The following is a 12408-nucleotide window of genomic DNA, read 5'->3' on the forward strand; positions in this document are numbered from 1 at the left end:
CACACACACACACACACACACACACACACACACACACACACACACACACACACACACACACACACACTTTCTCCTGGCCTGATGATGAGCTGGCAAGTGGAGCAATCCATGTGCAGGCCGGGGTGTGAGGTGTAACGTTTCAAAACACACTGCCAATTCTGCTCAGAAACGAAGATGAAGTACCCTTACAGACACACACACACACACACACACACACACACACACACACATCTGCACTGGAGAAAAAAAAAAAAACACATAAAATCCCAGGTGTGTGGAAGATTTGGAATAAACATCCTGAACTAATGTGAGCAGATGATGGAAAAATATATCTGGCAGCAAATAATAAACATCAGTCTAATTAGTTATTATACTTTATTGATTATCCTAATAGTTACAAATAGCTGAATGCCTTTCATTGACACGTGCGTATTAAAAGGCTTGGAGTTTTTACAATCTCCATCACCGTTTGGCTCCGTCAGTTTTCTTTCTGTACAGGACATCAACTCTATGATCACATGCGGTGTATTATGATATTCCTGTTGGTCACAAGTTCAAAACCTGTCTCTCAAAAGCATAATCCACAGAGTCATGCCTATCTTGTTTCTAGCTGTTGGACAGACTTTATCTCCACTCAACTGTCCAGAATCATAGCAGGAACACATGTTAATCTGTTTACAGATCCTGACCTTGTGCTTGGGTCATCCTCAGTGTTGTGACTTTTGGTGTCTGGTACTGAACTTTAAATTGCCGTACATCCATACCTGGCCTTGCACCACTACTACTGTGACATAATGGATCTCACTGTGTCTACAAAAATTGGTTTTACTTCGACGTGCATTGTGGGTGGTTTGCATGCAGACTGTGCTGAACGCGGGCTAGATACTTCCACGTCTGGTTCTGGAAGATCCAATAGCTATTCTTGCTAAATTGAATAAAGTATTATTGAAAAGACAAGTGTGACTGTAGCTCCAGCTCTGGTCTCAGGAACTGATTGTGGTCTCTGGGTTCAGTCTATCACCCGGAAAAGACCCTGGATAGAATTCCATGATTAAGTGCATATCTTATCAGGCACCCAGACAAACCGCATTCAAAACCAGTCAAATGCACACCCATTGTGAAAGAACAATATTCCAACGCTCGGGCGGGACTCCAAGCGGCTGGAAAAAATTGAATTCACATGCTTCAGTGTCAGGTTTTCTCAGCGTACACCAAAATACAAATGTTAAGGTTGTAAATGATTACCAAAGTCAGTCGAATTCATCCTCTGGGGACTATGAACATCTGTACAAAATAATGGCAATCCGTAGGATAGTTATGTCAGTCTGGACCAAAGCGGTGGACTAACCAACAAACCAAATGTGACCCCTCTTAACCAAAGCATCACTCTGTGTGTGTGTGTGTGTGTGTGTGTGTGTGTGTGTGTGTGTGTGTGTGTGTGTGTGTGTGTGTGTGTGTGTGAGTTATTAAACACCAGCACTGCTGTGTGGTGCATCCGTCTCAAAGAGACCAGTGATGGTCTACATGGGCCTGGTCCACAATCACACCAACCAAAACACGCCTTCGAAAAAGAGTGAACTGAAGAGTGAACTGAAGAGTGAACTGAAGAGTAAACTGAAGAGTGAACTGAAGAGTAAACTGAAAAGTGAACTGAAAAGTGAACTGAAGAGTAAACTGAAGAGTGAACTGAAGAGTGAACTGAAGAGTGAACTGAAGAGTAAACTGAAGAGTGAACTGAAGAGTGAACTGAAGAGTGAACTGAAGAGTATAGACGGGACTATTAAGTAGTCAACAACTACGCGATAAGAGTAATCAAGCATAACGAAACAAACAACCTCTGCCCTTTATTTCTATGTGCATTTAACTCTCCACAGCTCGTCTTCATCGTGACCTCCATGCTGCCTTGGCAACAGCTGAGGAACATCTCACACTGATGCACGTCTGAACACACACACACACACACACACACACACACACACACACACACAGCTATAAACCCACACACACGTTCAAACAGGCGCCAACACACACAGGCAGGTCATATTAATATTTATTAATATCTCCTGTTCTGCTGTGTTCTCTTGGCAGACTGAGCTGCTGCAGAGTGTGGCCTGGCTGCACAAACAGAGCTGAACAATAAAACATCTCTAAATTAACTTTCATTACCTTCTTAAGGGCCGATTCATCGGGCTGTCACGCTAATGAGGGGTTCCCCTACTTCTCCCCCATTGAATCCGTCTCCCTCGGTTCATTTCTTCACGCTGCCACGTCTGTCTCTGAGCCGTCCTTGCTCTTAGTCCTTGTCGTGCTCTTTCAATACCACACGATGTAACAATTGAATACACTTCAAAAGCCTGGTGTGATGGTGCCAGACTATCCTCACCAGAAGACAACGGCATCGATTGTTCATTCAATCGACCCATCTTGTTCCTTTCAAGTGACTTGCTGTCATCACAATAGGAAAGACTGTCCTCTCAGAGCAGCAAAGGTTGAAGCGTCTTTGGGGTAAGAGGTTGATGTCCGGGTGAACGGAGACCGCGGATCAAAGTACTGTGAGCCTCGGGTTTCATCCATTACACCTCGGAAGACGCTACAATACTCTCACGTTTATTTAACACCGATACCAAAGTTATGAAGATGAAGGAGTGAAAAACATGACGACAAAACCACCTGAGATTCTCTTTGACAGCTTGTGTGGAGGAGCAGAACATGGAAAAATGAAAGACTGATCAACCAACAAAGAGGCTGACATACAACTTTACAGGGAGAGATGCTGTTCAAAACAGAGCCATGATGCCAAGATAAAATATGCTCAATCTGCAGAGCGCTGAGCTCACAGTGACATATCTGCTGTCAGCACTGTCTCATATTCTCAATTTAACGCAATGCGTCCCAGATGGTAATTATATTATACGAAGATAAATTGAAGCACATACCGATGTACAGACCAATATGTCTGAATCTCTTCAGGGAGAAGAGCTAGATTGATGTTTGTGGTAGGACAACTGTACACCTTCTGTGCTCCACCTTTTATTCTGCTCCCGTTGTTATATCTGTTGTCTGTCCCTAAGCCCCACGGAAAAGCACCAGGCTTTGAAGCAAATTGTACATAGTGGCCAAACTGTGGAATTACAACGTCCGGGTCCATCACGTGATGCCATTGGGCCCAAAACACACTTTCCCCATAGACTTACATTGAGAAAGACGAGTTTGAAACTTTTTCTTTAGGTGAATCAACTTGAAACGCTGAATCCAGTTCTTATTATACATGCATGTCCATCAGACATGAAACACCAACAACAACAACAACAACAACAACAAGAAGTGCTGTTCTGTGCTTTGAAAACACCCGAGTGATTGGGCAGAGTGAGGATGTGGTTTCATCAAAGTGAACCCAGTAAGCCTCATCAGTGGGCCGGCATGCACACCGACAGGTTCTGTAACGAAAGCTTAAAGAGACGCGGTCACACACGCGCACAAATTAAAATATTGCCTCAAGATCACTTCCATTCTGTACTTTGCGTGGAGTTTCCCGCCTGGATTGTTATGTCGTCAACTTTATGGGGCAGCCATGATGTTAATGTAGCAAAACCAGAAGAGAAACACAAAAAATGATGTGTGCTGCTCCGTGCATGACTTAGACTAGGCCAATACAAGAGTGTGTATGCTGTGAGGTTATATCTTTTATCATAATTCACCCTCTAGTTTCCTCTGGAGCATGCCAAACAAAGCACCATTATGCTGCCTTCAGGGCCCTCATTAAATTACCAACATAACAACTTGTTCCTGCTTAAACAATATGAAAAAGGGGTAAATATAGAAACAGCTGGATTTGGGATTCTGGATTTTACTCTATTCATTAAGCCTTATTAAATGACTAATGCTGCTCTGTTCAGCAGGTGTCCACAGTGTGAGAAGCAGGAGGACCTCTCATCACGGGCGATTAATATTACATGGTAGTAAAAATCACGATTATAAAGGTATGTTATCCATCTAAATGAGAGGCATTAATGGTTGCCCTGTTGCCAATTTTAGGCAAAACACCAATATCAGTCCAGCATATCAGCAAGCCAACACTTGGGTTGCTAGGCGGCTAACAGACAGGCACCATCAGATACCCACTCAGGCTGGGTGATCAAACACTTCATGCGAGCCGCCGATCACTGAATGGGCCACCATACAGCTGGGGAGCGTTCAAAGGCTCTCAGGTAGGTAGACGAGTGAGGTATGCAGGCTGCGGCTGGACGCTGTCATCCACACACACACACACACACACACACACACACACACACACAGTCTCAAACAAGTGGCACATTCCTTCTATGACATAGTGCTGCTCAAATACGGGGCTCAGATGTTTCTCCCTTTGTAGTTCTGCAAACGCTAAGAAAGATTCAGAAAGTGAGCGAGACAGAAAGAGAAAGGGAGGGAAGAGATGTGATGTTTTCTTTTTCCTGCCTTGCCAGTGAAACCCGATCGCTCTTTCATTCCCTCTTTCATTGTGTCAGTTGCTCTTTTGTGTATGTTGCTGATGAGGCCCCCTTTGACACTGAAGAGGTTATGCAGCTGATACCTGACTCCCATTGAAGATACTTCTCTCTCAAAAACACACACACACACACACACACACACACACACACACACACACACACACAGAGAGAGACAGACACACACACACACACACACACACACACACAGAGAGAGACAGACACACACGCTCACATGGACACATCCACGACCCTATTTTCTTTAGTTTTCATACACTCAAGCTTCTGTCCCTGAATTTCTTCCTTTCTTTATTGTTCCCTCAGCCTTCCTATCACTTCTCCACCATCCTCACACAGATACTCAGGTCACAGCACAGCAAGATATCACGGGAGAAGTGTTGGAAAACACTTACATCACCGCTGAGCGAGGGACAGGGAGGGAAGGAGGAGTGGGAGTATGGAGGGAGATCCTCTGTGTGTCCTCTCTCCTGGTCGCTGCCTCCTGTGCATCAGTACTTCTCCTCACCCTCGACTGATACTCGGTACTGAAGGAGCTTTTATTTCTTTGTTGTTTTTCCTAATTAGACCACATTTCTATCAATAACAGAAATGAGTAAAGTTTCACCACCTCGACAAGAGAAGGTGAACTTTCTAACCGCCCCCTACCAACCGGAGAAAGGACACCACTCTAGGTCAGATCCCGCGGGATTGGAGCTCCACTCCAGACCTCCTTTCTGGTTGTTTCTTCAGAGGCTCTCACGGAAAGCTCCGGAGTTCCCCCAAAGATAAAAGACACCTCAGATTACGGAGTGAAATGTCCACCATGTCACAAGACAAGGCTGGGTGTGTTTATGGTGCTGGGTATGATGAGACAGAGGGAAGCAGTGTGTGTGTGTGTGTGTGTGTGTGTGTGTGTGTGTGTGTGTGTGTGTGTGTGTGTGTGTGTGTGTGTGTGTGTGTGTGTGTGTGTGTGTGTGTGTGTGTGTGTGTGGACGATGACAGCTCTTTAACAGTGAACAGCTGGCCCGTATACTCTCTACCCTTCATATCCGATAACAATCGATTTAAACTTCTTATATTGAAGTCAATAAAATTAAAATATTGTTGGCTATAAAATTAAGCCTGAAAGTTTGAACTGTTTATTGATTTGCTCAGAGTTCTGTTTAAAAGATGTTGTCGACACGTGTCGACACGGGAGACTTCTTTGAAGGTCCTTTCTTTACTAGAAGTCTGATGATAATTCATGCATGTAGACATATCAATGTCAATATGTGCAGGGAGCTCTTCACAACTAAATGATGGAAACGACTGCGTGTTGACAACAAGTCCGTAGATGACAGCACATTCACATTTCTCTCAACTCTGCAACAACGCTGATTCACATTATGCAAGACATGAAGTAAGGTCCCTTCCTCTAAAGACGACATGGGATTATTATCAATATGCAGAATATTACCGTAGGTCTAGCAACATGATTGTCATGACGATCATTACTGCAACTGAGAAACCTCGGAGTCAAGAAAGATGGAGATTTCATCCCTTCACCCTCACCCTGAAAGGAGCCCTCAGGAACCTTTTCATATGTAGGCTGCACTGTCCTGGTCTGCCCTGCCGCAAATGTAAAAGCATTCTGGTGCCACGTCCATATACCAAACCTGTAGGCTTAGACTTAATCCACAGCCATCAAAGATGGTCCATAAAAGGCTTTAACGTAAACTTTAAGTCAACCTTCTCAAAGTGTCGTGGGATTGAGGTCCTTTCTGGACAAGAGACCATATATGAGCTGACAAGAACAAGGTGAGCTCTGTGTGGTTTAACGGCTTTGTGATGTTGACTCACATGAAACACAACAAAGCAGTCTGACAAATGTTAGCCTTTTAGCATAGAATACAGGCTTGATGAATCACAGATCTGCCTCTTACTTATAGTTTACGTCTATATTCATCTTTAGTCATACAGGATACGATGCACACCGAACCCAACACTTAGTTTAGCCACTTAAAACAGGTCTTATCTATGAATCGTCAGAAGAGGGAGTTTGTGTGTAAATATATATTTCATAGATTATCTTGAACAGGTAAACCAGCCACTTTGGAGAGATATACATTTGATAGATCATTTGTTTTATGTTCCATGTGTGTGTAAATGAGGCCAAATAAATTCATTTTGCATTTGGTTTCCTCTCATCAGAAAAACTAAATGTACGCCAGCCTTTCATATTAGATTCAATCTTATAAGTATCTTATATTATCAGAACAATACGAACATCCAGGCTCCCTCATGTGGCTCAAGAGGTGTGTGCAGATATAATCGTTAAATAAAAGACTATGAAAGAAAGGATTAGGCAACCCTGCTAAAACCTACAGCGACCCACCTGTGGGTCCCAACACGTCTGGGGAGGACTTCATCTCCAGTAGCTTATATCTAGTATCTAGTATCTGACACTACAATAATAACTGCTCTGCTTCTCACATCACGCTATAGGATGTTGGAACATGTACACACCGCTAGCACACAAGAAACACACATTTGTATTTGGCAGAGCAGTAAAATGCAAGATTCAAAATGTCTCTCACCTGCCAGCTTTTTTGTTTGCTCGACTGCAACTAAATGGGAACCTTCATACAAGACATGAGCGTAAACATGGAGTGAAATGCTATGCAGGGCATCTCATCCATTTATCACTGGAAGGGCAAGAGAGAAGCACAGCATACAGCCAGCATGGACCGATATAGACCAGGACATGAATACCCAACTAGAATACAAAATTAAAACAGGAATAATAATAATAATAATAAAAGTCTAAGATGCTGTTGACTTTTGTTAAGTCATGTCAAAGGAAGCGTGGGGAAAATATATCCTCTCTCAAGACAGACAGCACAACAAATACATATCAGACCGTTACATAGCAGACATATTTCAAGGATGATCATCCAGTTTTTGTGTCTGACAGCCACAGTGAGCCTCACATCAGCTTCAAAGCCCCCCCCCCCCCCCCCCCCCCCCTTAATTTGCATAGGTTGGGTTTCCTAACCATTCAGAGTAAATACATCTTGTTTCCTTTTGCATTTCTTTTTGCTGCTACAACTCTCGCCCGGCCACAAGACGATAACAAATTGGTGCGAAGTGGTCTGGGAAGACGTTTCAATAAACATGAAGTTTCTCTGAACGTTGTGATGCCTCTGCTTTAAATGACACACATGCACAAACACACAGATGCAGAGATACACACATGCACACGCACAGGGAAACCACACGACAGTCCTGCCTTACTTCAGAGGATATCCCATCCCCTCACTCCTCACCGCTACATTAACCACCCCCTCACCTCCGCCTCCTTCCCCTCTTCTCTCATCCTTCCATCCCAAATTCTCAACAATTTACATCCAGAGGTTGAGAAGCAGCTGGACAATAAAAGCAGCTTAAAAGGACACACTCCCACAATGTTTATGCTAGCCAGCCCTGAGCAGCAATGAAATTGAACAGTTAAGAGGCCGGTTGTGTTGCTCACCGGCCAGGTTTTCGTGTCTTCATTTATCTCTGGCTCTCGCAGTCAAAAGGACTTAAGGACAGTCCGGGGCAGACGTTGTGTATGTTTGTGTGCGTGTGTCCTCGGGACGATGTGTCCCAGAGGCCTGGGTCCCGGGGGGCTTTTAAGACACCACTCAATAACGCAGTTTCTCCAAACAAGCTGTTGGGATGATCAGATTAGACATTAAGCGAGGGAACATGCTCCAGATCAAGGAGGAAAGGGATTCCTCTGGTTGAGAGGGCCTCCATTCATAACACAGGCCGATGATAAACCATCTGCTCTACCTGCAGATGTAACGGGACCAGAGCTGCGGTGATGCTGTAGATCCGGATGATGGACGTCCTGTTTGATACAGCTGATAACGTTTACTCAACAGATGACGGAGATGTACTTAATGACAGTAAATCACATTAGAAAAGCAAGACTACTTCACTCATTGGCAAATATAAATGTACTGAATCTATTTAACCATTTCAGGAAAAAGTTAGGTTCAACTTAGGTCAGAGACCTCGAAATCTGGCTAGACAGCAGAACAGCAATGCAACAAACAGACACAGCTTTCACTAATCTATTTGCATCACGGTAGATTATTGTTTGGGACCTCCACTTTATCCCAGGAGCCATATTCAGCCTAAAGAAAACCACCAGCAGCACCAGTATGAACTATGAGGGCGACTAATCCTTATTTAACGTTGTTGAAACGTTACGAGGATCTTACATCTAAGACTAGGATCTAGAAAAACAAGGAAGTCCAGGAGTTCTTGTCATAACATTGCCACATTTAAGTTCTCGATATAGTGTGCTCGGGCTTTTAATGTATCCAGCTATGGGAAGTTCAAGTATGAAACTGCACGACTGGATCAAATGCCCTTTTAAAATATGGCCATCAGCATATTTCTGTGGAGTATGAACGTAAAACAAGCAGTGATGTAGTTTAATGAGACTGTGCCACAAGTTTATGGCAACAGATTTATCTGATTTAGGACCAGAGTTGAACATATTTAATAGCGCCACCTGTGGTGAGTTCAGGCTTTGTACGTCCGTGTTGCATGTCAGATGAGTAGCAAGTTCATGTATGTAGTTCATGTTCAGACTGACAATTGGTTAAAAAAAAAAAAAACATGTTAAACAGATGCTGAGTCTGGAATAAAGGCTTGTGGAGAAGTTTCATCCCGTAGCACAGCCAGCCAGCCAGCCAGCCAGCCAGCCAGCCAGCCACACACACACACACACACACACACACACACACACACACACACACACACAAATCTCTCCAATCACACGTAGTTTCATCTGCACGCCTTTCAACAAGGATTACTTCATGTACACAAGGCCATGCGTTCTAACACACACACACACACACACACACACACACACACACACACACACACACACACACACACACACACACACACGATCAGTTAACTAGGGTCTGTGGGTTTGGAGCAGCAGATAGATTTTAGGGCTTCGGGGTCTGATGTTGGCGCTCATCACATCAAACCCTGCAGAGACTCAAGCCTGTCTGCAGAGCATTGATTTAAAATGTGTTCCCTGACTAGCAGCGCTGGAAACGGTGCGGTTCCTGCAGTGGTGAGTGAGGGGGAAGATGAGATGTTTGCCGCAGCATTCAGATACTATTTGTTCACAGTTTAAATGGGATTTAACACAGAATGTGTTCAGAGTCGTCACTACCAGCAAACACAAAGCAAGGTGAGCGCTGTTAAGATGTGGTGTCCCAAACACAGCACCTCCAGACACTCCAAACAAATACGATGAGAATTGAGATGGAACACTTTAAATGAAACAAAATAAAACAGCGTACCAGCTACAGAGCACATCTCTGCTTGAAACATTAGCACATAAACAACAGCTTATCAACGGTGTACTGACGCTTTGTGGTGAGAAGGTCGGGATTGGTTGCAGGTGAGAGCAGCAGCAGCAGCAGCATAAACAACAGAACCAGAGGGCAGCATGACGTCACATGAATACTAATAAAGCAAGATAAGCAGATAAACACATTTTCTCTGAAGCACAAGATTTCACCAATGCAGCTGTACGAAACATGCATGAGAAAGAAAGCCACGTGGAGCGCCGAGTAGCGAACAGCGCAGGGACACAATGACGTGGAGAAGCAACACTCAGATACGTCCCTAAAGCCAACATGGTGACGTTACCACAATCTCCATAACGCAGAGCCAATAACCGCCCAAGACAACAGCAATCTCTCCAGCCCCATAATCTTCACAATCACATTCATGTTTAAACTATAACTCAAACATGAGGATGCACACATCAAACAGCGGCCAGAGGAACACTTAAACCACTGCTAATTGAATACATGCAAGGCGGCAGCAGCAAGCAGCAAGCAGCGGATAAAGTGCACGAAGCAAACAGGAAAAACGCAAACAGTCAGCTGGAGCTTGGGTACTTAGCTTAGCTAGCTGAGGTGAAGCGCGGTCCTCCACATCGGTACCTCGGGCAGTGAGAGGAGCTGCAGTCCCAGACCTAGATCCACGTCCCCGACGAGCAGAACCACACAGGACAGGAAACTCCCTTTGCACTTGAAGTGGCGTTTGAGGCCCACGGCTCCATAAATTCTCCCTTTTGTTGCGGGGAAAACACATTATTTATCCATGAAGCGTGGAGAAAAACATCGAGGTAGATCGCGTATGAAACTAATAACTTACTTAATGGGGAATTAAGCAGAATCGGAAAGGATAAAGAGTGGGCGGAGCAATGACCTATTAAGCCCGACAGACCCAAATTCGGGCCCGCTGTAGCATTTACCGTCGAAAAAAGTCCATTTATGCATGTATTTATGAATATGAATATGTTATATACCCAAAAAAAAGAAATCTGGGTAAAACAAACAATCTAAGACATTTTTACAAACTCCAAACACCATTCTACACAACTATTGTACGCAAATAAAAGATTTATCACAAAATCACGTATTTCTAGCCATAACTCGCTCTTCTCCGAGTTAGCATCACAAAGCTAACGGTTAGCATCACAAAGCTAACGGTTAGCATAGGCAACCGAGATAGCACAAAGCACGAGCATTCGACACAAATTCCAGAACTACCTTCAGAACGCCTCTCCGGTAAACCCTCACAAGGCTGTGAGCAAACAAACACCAGAAACACAATGTGTAATATCCTTCAAAATCATCCAAAGCTCCTTACCTTTTCGTTGTTCTGCTGTAAATCTCCGCTTAATTCCGTCAACAATAGTTCTACGTGTTTCCGGTGCGTCTCTGAACTGTCCCCGTGTAGAAACACGGGTAACAAGTGTTTGAGAAACAATATTCAAAGCACTGTGTTGCACGATAGGCTACAATGTATCTAATATTTACAAAATGTAAGCTGCCATATGCACATATTTATATGTATTTTAAGTGGTGTAAGTATAAAGGCACTTGTACTTGAGTATTTCCTTAACTGGTACTTTATACTTCCACTCTCCTCCAGAGGTAAATACTTTGTGGGTTGAGATTTTATATACAAAACGTGATCATGTCTATAATATAGGATGCACTGTTATGTATCAAACTACCCACCACTACATGCAGTAAGAAGAATCCAGCTCCATCAACTACCATATTAAATGATGCATGTCGATGTATTGTAAAAAAAATCCAATAAAATAAATCCAGAAAGCTCGGCTGAGTTATTAAAGGGCCTCCGACCCTCAGGGTCCCCAAAAGCACCAGGTGGATTACGTGTCAGTTGGTTTGTGATCATTGTATTAGTTACACTGTTGTTTGGAGATATGCAGTAGCTAACACCACTGAAACAAAATCATCTGAAATGATATGAGCCACAACCCAGATTCTGTACCGATACCTGTCTTGTCTACCAGAGGACCTGTATTCAAATGTACATCTGAGGCAAACAAGGGGCCAATAAGAGCCCAGCATTCTAGCCCCTACCAGGTTCATCCACCCAGGTCTAAAAGTGGACATTCTGCATAATAATTACGTTTATTTGTCATACAGTAGCACATTGCTGTTTACACTTCTGTGCTTATACTTAACTCTAATTTTGATATGTGGTATCTTTTCTTTGAAAGTAAAATAATCGCTTCATCAACAACTGCATATTTTCTTCTCACACATATACATGCACGTTCAATGACCTCATCAAACATGGAATGCACATTGTAAGTCTCATCATCAAAAAGATTACAAAAAAGGAATAATTAAATATTCTCCCCGTCAAATTGCATGCAAGGCCAGGCAAAACAAAGTGAGGGAGGACAGACCATCCCTGAAGAGGGGAGGGATGGAGGCTTATTGTGGCTGAACATGCTGGCTGTCCTTCAGCACTCTGGGTAAATACTGGCGGTGTGACAATAGATTCAGCTGGAGCTGAGGAGGCTGTCACCTCA

Source organism: Cebidichthys violaceus, unplaced genomic scaffold (assembly GCF_023349555.1).
Source record: "Cebidichthys violaceus isolate CVI_PGR_0920_01 unplaced genomic scaffold, fCebVio1.0.p SCAF_12, whole genome shotgun sequence".
NCBI classification, from domain to species: Eukaryota; Metazoa; Chordata; class Actinopteri; order Perciformes; family Stichaeidae; genus Cebidichthys; species Cebidichthys violaceus.